The 10,701-nt window shown below is 41.3% G+C and overlaps 1 long non-coding RNA gene across 1 annotated transcript; it reads left to right on the top strand.

Annotated features, from left to right (window-relative positions):
- Positions 1-7,446: 7,446 nt before the first annotated feature.
- LOC112948342 lies at positions 7,447-8,293 on the top strand. Its single transcript, XR_003249598.1, has 2 exons — positions 7,447-7,568; positions 7,806-8,293. It is a non-coding gene; the product is annotated as an uncharacterized LOC112948342 (long non-coding RNA).
- Positions 8,294-10,701: the final 2,408 nt, after the last annotated feature.

The raw sequence follows: 10,701 nt of genomic DNA on the forward strand, positions 1-10,701 counted from the left end.
TCTTGTGCAGGAACCTAAATGTCAAGTTTCACAGCCCCCCTCGCAGCCAGACCTCTTACAACTCCCCTTTTCCCATGTCTTCACTTTCCTGCAGATGTAACTCTGCCTTCCTTCCTTCAGAGACAATAAATCATACATGGGAATGGCACAGTCCAAAGCAAAGCAAGCTGTCAYGCAGGACTTCACATGACACTTAGCTACATTAACGAGTAAACAGAGCCCACAGGAAAGATGCCTTTTGAGATGCACTGTTTGTGTCAGTGGTGCTAAAACTAACGAACCACAACAATGAAAACAAAAAGGGGATCATCAGATGCACCTAAAGCTATGGGCTATAAAGTCAGATCAATGGGAAAAGGTTCAAATATGTGCAAATCTTTGGGACAGCATATAAATTATGCTTTCCATGCACAACAGGCAGCGTCTACTGCCAGCCTTGTGATGAAAGGACAGCCCTGAAAGAAAGAGTAAACATATTAATGTAAGGACATGGCATCAGGAGTGAATGTCTTCCCTATTTTGCAATCTATTCTCTGTAAAGATGCCAAGAAACAATAACCAAAATCTTCAGGACAGAGGAACGAAGAACTGCAATGGGGCTGCATGGGAAGCAGTAACTTGGCATGRAGAAACTGGTGACAAAGACGTGTTTAAAGGAGCCACACAGCCCATGGGGCAAACTGTTTGGAGGCCAACCGTTTCAGCAGCCAGCAGAACCAGTCCAAACCTATAGCAATATAAGTGTGAGAATGAGAATTTCACTGTTGATGAGGGAGGAGCAAAATGTGTACCAGTAAAAAAAAAAAAAAAAAAAAAAAAACACCAACTTGTGATAAGAGTATGAGAAATGGTGATGAGAAACAGCTTTGCTTTACTTACTATTGATACTTGTTTTCCTGCTGCATCCCTCAGTTCTGGCTTCTGTAGTATACACATTGCAGCTAGCTACTCTTCCAAGGAACCACTGCTTGAAAACTGAACCTCTGAAGGAACCTTTCACATCACTGTTACAGTGACAGGAAAACAGTGGTATTAGAAGTTAGCTACATTTCTTATGTTCTTGCTTGCTGCATGGTAAGGTGACAAGAAGTGTCTGATCTTGAGTTTACGGTAGCTGTGGTTTAGTTTTTCTTGCTTCAGTCATTCCTGAAGAGCATTGTGCTTATGTGCATCAGAGCCACTGACTGAAGAACCATCCACTGCTATAGTTGACTTTTCAAAGTTAATCCTAARGTTAAGTGCATAACATTTATTTTCTTCTGAAGAAAGCATGCATGCTCTGGTTGAAGGGTAGATGAAAACCATGTCTGAGAGAGCAGTGGCTAATGACTTATTTCTGCATGAGAAAATAAATAACTTCGATTAACTTGGAGCTCTGATACCTCAGATGTTTGTTGTCACAGAGCAGCAGCTTGACTGATTGGCAGCTCTGGTTTAATTGACATCTATTAACAGCAATTGCTCAATTTGCATGGAGTACTTCAGCCTGCTGCTTTACAAGGTTTTGTCCCACCCAGCCTAACTTTTTAGCTTTGGAATAAAGGGAAGACTTGTGATCGTTAAAGAAATTGCTAAAGTTTCTGCAAATGTTGTAGGCCAGGCTGCTGACTGGGATGCATAGCATGCACATGCTTCCTAGATAATGGTACTGATGCGATTTTTATCTGGAAATAGCGCTGGAGGCAACGTTCTTTCCAACACTCAATTACCCTAATAATAACACTTCTTTTTTGTTTCCCCTCTGTTCTGACTGTGTGGCCTGCTGCAACCTTGCAGTATGCATGGAGTACTGCTTGCAGTGAGCAGAAAAACAGCAAAAAAAAGGTAAAAAAAAACCAGGAAAATCCAGTCCTGAGCAAAGGGTACTTGCCTTTTCCTCCATGTTACGGGACCTATGCTGCATCTTTACCTTGGATGGCAAAGTGCTGCATTTCTTCAGGTCACACAAGGGCTCATTGCTTGTTCTGAACAGAAATACAGGAACAAATTTGAAGTGCAACCAGGACTGCAGGGCRTTATAGGGGCAATATTCTCTCTGTATTGTCCATGTGCATCTTGTATCCTCACGAGTTGGATGTTGATCCCTAACAGAGTCTTCCAAAGTCTCCAGCAAAACAAAGAATTCGGAGTAGTTTCTCATGGCCATTCTCAATAAAAGAATTTCTGAGAAGAGTTAACTCAGCCAGGAAATGGAAACTAGGGGGCCAAATTCCATTATTCCAGCTAATCTCCCATTGGTAAAAGATTTCAGAAATTGTCCCTTGATGACTAATCCCAACTACGCATTCCTAATTTCAGTAATAGTTCCAAGAGATGAAGGGTAAAACCATCTGAGAAAATCGAGCTTTCCTTGCTTGTTGTTCATTAGGAATTATTTTGCTAGGTTGAATTACTAATAATGCTTCAGATTATTAAGATGTATAAACCCCTWCTTTACTTTGCGTTATCTATATCATTTTCTGCTCCTTAGTGCTTTTCAAGCTCAAGGAAGGAAAACAAACTCAGCTGTTTTGTGTTTGTTCATGATTGAGTTTTACCAGGAACATGTTAGCATTACTCCATATTTGTCATTATATGATGGCAGAAGGCACATTTCTGAGGTGAAGCAGAATATCCACTCTTACTTCCAGGGGTTTATAATTGGTAAGGATGGAGGATACCAAAATCTGCCAGGGGAGCCAGTGCTGCCTTCACCTCTGTCTCTCTTCTGATTGCTTGCAGAAGTACCTGTGATTTTGCCTCACTTGTTTTGCTTATGTCTCAAATGATATTACTGAAAATGAATGCAAGTGCCCTAGGCCATGAATAGCATTGGGGCATAGGTTTTTTTTCCGTTTTCATGGCTAGCTGAAAGTGTTTCAGTTGATGTTAGGTTAAGCTGTGCTGGATTTAGTTAAGCTAGTGCTGGATAGGTACTTTGAATCTGGACTAAGAGTGATTTGTGTCAATTGACCTGAAATCTATCCCTAATTGACTTAAGCTGAACTGAACTTCCACYTGGTTTATGCCCTCAATTATCCCGTCTCACCCGTAGCTTGGAGATGGTGTCCAGCTCCAAGGCGCATCCGCCGAGGAGGCGGGTGACTGCAGCCTGCCTTTCTGTAGCCTGCAGCAAACGGGAGGTAAAATGTGTCAGTTTAACCTCGGGGACAAGGAATAAAAGGAAAAGAAAAAAAGTCTAAGCTGGTTTCTTCCCTCTGCCATTGCCAGGGGCTAGGAGCAAACACACATGGTCAATTAGCAGGGCTCAGCGGAGGCCTGGGAAGTTGTCAAACATGTCAGCACATGAATGAGATCACTCACTCATGGATTCAGACCCTGAAAGCATCATTTAAAACTGGCTCTACATAAACCAGTGTAACTCTAGGCAGGGCCACGTGAACAAATTAGTGCGGGGATGGCAAGATTTTATGTGTCAGCTTTCCCTGATGCCCAGGTGATCTGAGGAAGCCTCGTGTCCGCTTACTGAGGGGAAGGCACAGCTCACACATGGTAAATTCAAAGCCTGGTTTCTCTTGCTGCAATTATTTTAACGTTGTTTAAAGCGGTTTAGTTTGGCTAAGAGGTAAGAAAACAGATTTGGAGCACTCCTCAAGTTAACGTAAACCTATTTCAAGTTTTCCTCTTGGCTTAYATGGTGCAATTTTATAGGGGAAATCTTTAAATTAGGAAGTTTTTCCATGTACTTTCTAGAGCAATACAGTGTCTTTAGAGAAGCCTGATGGCCCTAGGTTTTACATTCTAATTCACAGAGGAGCTAGCATCTTTCTCAAAAACAAGTGAAAAACAAAAACTTGTCTCCACCGATAAAAAAACCAGCAGCCCCTACTTTTAGCTTTCTGCCCAGATAACACTAGTTTTATTACTCCACCCTGTGGGAGAGCTAAGAAGAAATTTGCTCTTTCCCAGATACGAACAAACACAGGATTTGCTAAACTGAAACTAAAGCTACAAAACTCCCAAGCCTGGGATGATTTGGACCCAGTTTCCAACTATGAGTAGGCCAAGGAAACACATGACCAAACAAACAGAAAAACTCTGTATGCTTTTGCTTTCTATTCAGTAACTCAATTTAATAAACTCAATGTCAGTTAATCTTCCTCTGCTTCCATATAATGGACGAAAAGACAGCTGATGAAATTATTTGAGATGCGTTTTGATGCAGCCTGATTCAGCACAAGGCAGCAAGTATCTCAAGTAACACAGACATGTTTTGAACACTGCTTCTCTCTCTGCTGTCAACCGCCACCACCTCTGCAGTAATGTGACAGCAAGAGAAAAAGGATGGGAAGGCGACAAAGTTTGCCCACACAAGCCGAAAAGAACTTTCTGTCCAAAGCCAGCTGGCTTTGCTTGGAAATGAAATGGCATTTTAGCATGAGATGACACGTTTTGCATGTGTTTTGGAGCTCTGTTGCAAAACAGTTGTCCTCAGTGCAACAACAGGTTCTGTGAATTAGTTTGTCGTCAAGTGGCCATAGGAAACAGGTGAGCTGCCTGAGTGCCAGTTTGTCTCCTCAGCTCTTGGACAGATGAAGAAACCATGCTCAGAAAAACGCAGCAAATGTGCAGCCCCATTTCTTCTTTAGAAAGGAGCGTATCTTTTAGGAAAGGGTTGAGAAAACATGTAATAGTAACAGTCCTAAATAACAGCAAAGAAAAGAATAACCCCCTTGGTAAATGCCTGATGCTGTTTGTTCAGCTAGGGACCTTGGAAATGWGCATGGGTTGATCCGTGTTAACGTTCGTGTTAAATGTGTAAGGCTTGTGTTCATACTAAAGCAAATGTCCAACAAGGGATCAGGAATATTTACCATTACTATAAAGGGCTGTTGGGAGCAGGGAAGCTGGTGCCTGTCATTCATCCTGTAGGACACAGAGACCACACTTCATTGACCTAGGTGTAGCCCCAAGGAAATCAGTAGGAAACACACCAGCAATATGTTTGTGCTCCAGAGCCTGGACAGCATCATAAAGAACCCAAATGCACCTTGTAAACTGCCCGAGATTCATTTTTAAACTTTATTTGGTAAGTTAACTGCTTTAAAAGTTCCTATACCTCAAATGTTACAGGAGATCATGCAGAGCTGGTATGGGTTCTGCAAATGAAGCACACAAGACCAGGGCTTATACTATGTGCCTTTTCTAATACACAATGCGTTCAATGGAGTTTACGGTAAAACAAGTAAAATCCAAGGGAAAAGAGTATTTAAAGCAGCTTTTAAAGAGCTGCATATCTCCAGCACGAGTGGAACGCAGTGGGAGCTGAGGATGCTCTGCACAAGCACCTTATCTGGCTTTTAAGAGTTCCCCAAGGCATTTGTCACTTGAAGAGGCACCATCAATTTCAAATCTACTTTAAAAAGCAGTTCAAAGACATTTAAGGTACTATGGTCTCCTGTGTCTATTTCTGTCCCTTTTGTTTCCTAGCGGTGTGGGATTGTGACCACACATACTGCAGTTGGATATAGAAATTAAACTAAGAGAAAAAAAGGAGATTTTTTTTCTTTAATCGCTTGGAAAATTTTCCAGACTACAGCACAGTTCTTAAATCAATAATGTCCTTTTCAGAATTCATTTGCCAGGCAATGTTACAAGAAAAAAGACTTCACGGTCAGTTTGAACACAAGAAAGTCCCCTTTTAACTAATTAAAAATCTATATAAGAGATAATGGCAAGCAGTGTTTGCACAAGTCTCCAAATAGTAAATTATATCCTACACCATAAATACGCAAATAAGTTTATAAAATTCTCGTAAACAATTTCTGTCTCTTTGGAAGAGGGGCAAGTTCTATCCTAAGAAAAGACTGACTGTATAAAAATAATAAAAATAGCCTTGAAATGATTTTTGCAGCTTTACACATATTATAACTGTTATATGTTACCAGATGAAGGGCTGCAATTTTTTGAATAATGTAGTAAATACAATCTTTTTTAAAGCAGTGATGTGATAAAATATTATGGGAAGAAAAAATACATTTTAATAAATAAAATATTGAACTTAATCACTATTTTTTCAAATGTACTGTGCAATCTGTGTGTTCTCTGTAAGATGTCAGGCTATAATACGCATATGTACACTTTGCTGTCTCTATAAATATACATGTGCACGACACATTTCTAAAAGCAGTAAATGAGTGCTGGGGAAATACAGAAACAATGAAGTTCCTAAGAGAGGCTTATTTTTTCAAGTTATTAAAAGAAGGTGGCAAGCATTCATGAGGATATGAAAATTTAAAGCCGTCTGCAGGAAACTCTGAAAAACCTCTGGTTAAGGCTACTGCCAAAAAATCTCAGCTATGTTATGTCAGAATGTTTAATTGCAAGCTGCAATTTTAATGAATGGAAAGATATGGCAAAAGCAAGTTTCTGAAGCAACATAGAGCAACCATGAAAATAAAATACCAAAGGTTGTACTCTTAAATGCTCTTGGAAGCTGGAATTTCCATCCACGCTTGATCTCCCTTTTGCTACTGTGCAGAATTTGCCGGCYGTCTGGCTCAGGAGAGCTGAGCTGCTCTGGATATCATCGTCTCCTGGGCTCCTAATGTCTATGTGAAGAAGTCAACTTCTTGCATTTGTCGTTAGGGGTGTTTACAGAAGTGCAGTTTAGGAATAAGGAGAGGAAAAGCAAATGTCAGAGTGCATTAAATAACATATTTTCTTTAGTTTCCAGGAAGCTTGCTTGCAACATGCTGTTGCTATTTATATCGGCTCTCTTAAACCCAGCTGTTGGTTCATGTTAACGTGCAGAATGGTAAGAAAATCCCAGCAGAAAAGTGTGAATCCCAGTGAGACCTGTGCTCTGTCATTGCGAGGACCTGGAAACCAGCACAAGTTCTGCTGCGATACGCATCAGGCAGTGCAAATATTCCCAGAGTTGATCTATGGCATGAGGAGGCCAACAGCAAAGCCAAACAAAAAGGACCAAATGCAACGGGCAACTTCAGATAACAGAACTAGAACCCACGGCCAGAAAGAGTTTGAAAGGGAACTTTTACCTGTAACTCAAAACTAGCAAATATACCGTATACCCACATTACAGCATTCTTAGACAAGCTCTGTCTGATCTAATCTTATGTACCTTGGCCACAAGTTCTGGAAAAACAAATACTCCCAAGGCAATCAGATTACTGCATGTACCATATAACGATGTGGAAATATTAGTGGTTTGCAGAGGGCAGTTTCTGAAGCAGATTGAGTGAATCTAATTCATGCATTGTCAGGTAATTGGGACTTCACTAAAATAAGGAAATCTTTACTTGATTTTATCTGTATTTGGTGGAGCACCAGAGCCAAATAGGAGTGTAACGGAGATGCTCTCAACCACAGATGGAGTAACGGGAGTCTGTTCGGAGCCAGTTTTTGGGGAGTGAGTCTACAGTCTCTGTAATGAAATGGTCATTATGGGGTTAACAGGATTACCCAAAGCATTAATGGAAAGGAACCATTATCCACTTCTCTCTTTCTTCCTGTTTTGTAGGTGGGACTCCCCCCATCTCATATCCTTTGTTTCTAATGGAAGTTCCCATCCTGAGAAACCATGAATGCAGTTTGGTTTTGTTGCAGTAAGTAGTCCTTTATACAAATCTTCATTCATGGACTACTTCCACCATTGTAAGTGAAACAATATTAGGAATTAATCTGCTCTGTGATTTTTAAGAAACTTTGTTGCTGAAAGCTTGTTCTTAAGCCCTTATTGCCTATGAAGGATTTCTTAATTGTTTCCCAAATACGCAAAAGCCACGTAACATTCCTTTCTCTGATTCATAAAGTCTTGCATTTTTTTTTTTTTTTATCTAAAGCTCACCTTTAGGAGCATGAGACTAGGATTTTTTCTGCAGAACACAAGATGAAAAACTTGCTATCAAGGCCTGAGGAACAGCTGTGGTGCTTCTCTCTGGCATGTTTTCTGAGAAGGTCCTGAATTGTAACTTAAAAATTAGCAGAGAGAGCATTTTAGAGGTAATGCTTCCAGAAAGAGCAAATGGGTGGAAAAGCACTGGAATTGAGATGCTTGGAAAACCCTTTTGCCATAATGACTGCTGCCATAGTGACTCTATTCAAGTACCAGGCTATTTGGCTAAAACTAAGAATTTGGTTAAAACTGGTGTATTTTTTTTCCATGTTTTTCTATTTATTTTCTATTTCTCTGGGTGTATTTCTCCTTTAGAACACTGTGAAAATTACAGGCCTGCTACTTGGCCAAGGAAAGAAATTTCAGGTCTGTCAGTTTGCCTTTTGTTGCAGGTAAGATGGGCAGAACTGTACACAGTGGTGGTTCTTATTCCTCCAGTGTGATCCTGGCACATCCTTTTATACCTATTAAGTGTGATGTTCTTTGGGGTTTTGTTGTATTGTTGCTTCTAAGACCCTAAGTTAGTTAGACTTATAAAGATTATATATATGTGTGTGTGTGTGTGTGTATATATATATATATATATATATATATATATATAGTCTGTAGAATGGACTTTTAATGCAGCTACACCTTTGTATCCCTTGGACTATCCAGGTGCATTTTGCCGTTCGAGTTGTCCTGGAAGTTATAGCTAACACAGAACATGGCCATCAAATTGTGTAGCGATTTGTGTCATGTTGATCTATAAAGCTCTATATGGTTTTATTTATGTCATCCTAAGGGGTGTTATTTTTCACTTACGCTATTGTGCCATATGAGAACATCTGTGACCTCCCCTCCCTGTTCTTTCTCACCAGCACTCCCAAGGGGCATCCGGAGAAGCAGATGTAGCAGCAAATCATTGTGTATAGAAAACAACATCTGTAGTTTCAATTGGATGYCGTATTTTGCACTTCCTTTTCTCAATTGTTATATAGGGCAGTATTTCAATTGAGAGAGGAATGCATTTTAGTGAGTGAAAGATGCTGCTCTGTGCTCCTTACCTATTGTTTGCAAGGCACATACAGAAATCCCCTGGGCAGCAAACACTATGCCTATTCCTCTGGTGCTGCTGAAAAGAACAGATTAGAACCAATTATTTATCTCTTTGGTTTCCTGCTCTATTTTTCCAGTGTAGAATAATATGATTACCTACAGAAAATAATTAATAATGAATACAACCAGAAATACTTGCTCAGATCTGTCTTTTTTTATTCAGATTCCCAATGACTTGTAAAACTTCAATAAAGGATTCAGGATTTTGTCTGATGTCTTTATAGTATATTGCTTTCATGAGCAGATTTCATGGTATTMATCATTAGATTCTAGTAATAGACTTTATAGCTATTATAGGTGATAGGTATAGTCACGAATAAAAGAATAAATTATAGTCGTAACATTTGGACTGTTCATGGTAAGAAATGCAAGAAATGTGTATGTATTTAAATATCTTCCTGTTCATTATAAGTAAGTACCAAGCAGTATGGAAACATGACATGTTATATTCAAGATGGCAATTATTTGTAATTTGTTATTYGTCTCTTTCACACTTTTTATTAGCTCTTCAGTAGATTCCTGGTAATAGATCACAAGCCCTCGCATTTCTGTTTTGAATGAAACGGGATGTTTCAAAAGGTGTTGAACTTACACCCCTGGCTATATATTTAAAACCCAAGTAGCTTGCCCACTGCAAATACTGATATTCGAAATTTCAATGCGCTGTTGCTGCTTCTCTGAGCTGAATAATTGCAAAAGAGAACAGGAATTTGCACTCATTTGGAGGGGATGGCTTGGAGGAGTTACGCTGTTCCCTCCTATGCTGTGGTTAAGGCCCCTGGAGTTGGTGCTTCTGTCCTCATTTCTTTCATCTTTGGCTTGCAGTAATTTTTGTGTGCATATATATATATATATATATATATTTCCAATTCTTGTATCCTGAAGGAAAGTCTCATACATTCTCCATCAGTGATTTACAACTTCAAAATGGCTCTCACCATTCCGCTTTGAGGCCTGCTACCTTGCAGTGTAAATCTAGAAAAGCAGCAAGAGTACCAGCAGATTTTTGGCAAGTMACTTCTGATCATCAAAATTTTATCTTTGAGTCATTCTCTGCCCGCTGCTTTCTGGGAAAGATTAAATATGCCAATTTTTATGTCTTATTATATGTTTCTAAGCAGCCTTCTTCCGCTTAAAAGCAAAATTAATGGTAGCTCTGGCAGAGATAACATGACTTGGACTGTCACCTTGGCCAGGAGAAGCCGGCCGAGCCTCCAGCCTCGCAGGGCAGGGACTCTCACAGAAAGCCGTAAAAACTTGTTTCTGTGACACAAAAAGCTCGTTTCTGTGGTAGAAGTGGCAGCACCTGGGCCTGCCCCCCCCCCCGGCCGGGCCCGCGCAGCCGTTGCCCCTGGCAACCCCTCAGGACGGCGCCGCCGCAGCCGGCGCGCGCACGACCCCGCCCTGCGGGGCAGGCGCGATTGCGCATGCGCCGCCGCCCGCCTGGGCGGGACCCGCTGCGTGCGTCATTGATGGCGAAGCGAGGGACGGGGCGCCCTGGCTGGCGGCTGCGCATGCGCTGTCGCAAAGGTTGGGGAGGAGGGGCGCACGGCCAAARGCTTCCTTCGCGGGAGGCCCCGCACGAGCTCGGTTCGGATTGGCTGCCCCTTTCCCCTCCGCCTCTCTGATTGGTCGTTCTCCTGTCACTCACTGCTCCACGTTTCCGCGCGCCCCGCCCCTCAGCAGCGCTTCTGTTGGTCGCCGCCCCTTTTCGCCTGCGCGCGCCCTGATTGGCCTCGCGCGCC

The sequence above is a fragment of the Nothoprocta perdicaria genome, unplaced genomic scaffold (genome assembly GCF_003342845.1).
Source record: "Nothoprocta perdicaria isolate Ctin4 unplaced genomic scaffold, notPer1 scaffold_26, whole genome shotgun sequence".
Taxonomy (NCBI): domain Eukaryota; kingdom Metazoa; phylum Chordata; class Aves; order Tinamiformes; family Tinamidae; genus Nothoprocta; species Nothoprocta perdicaria.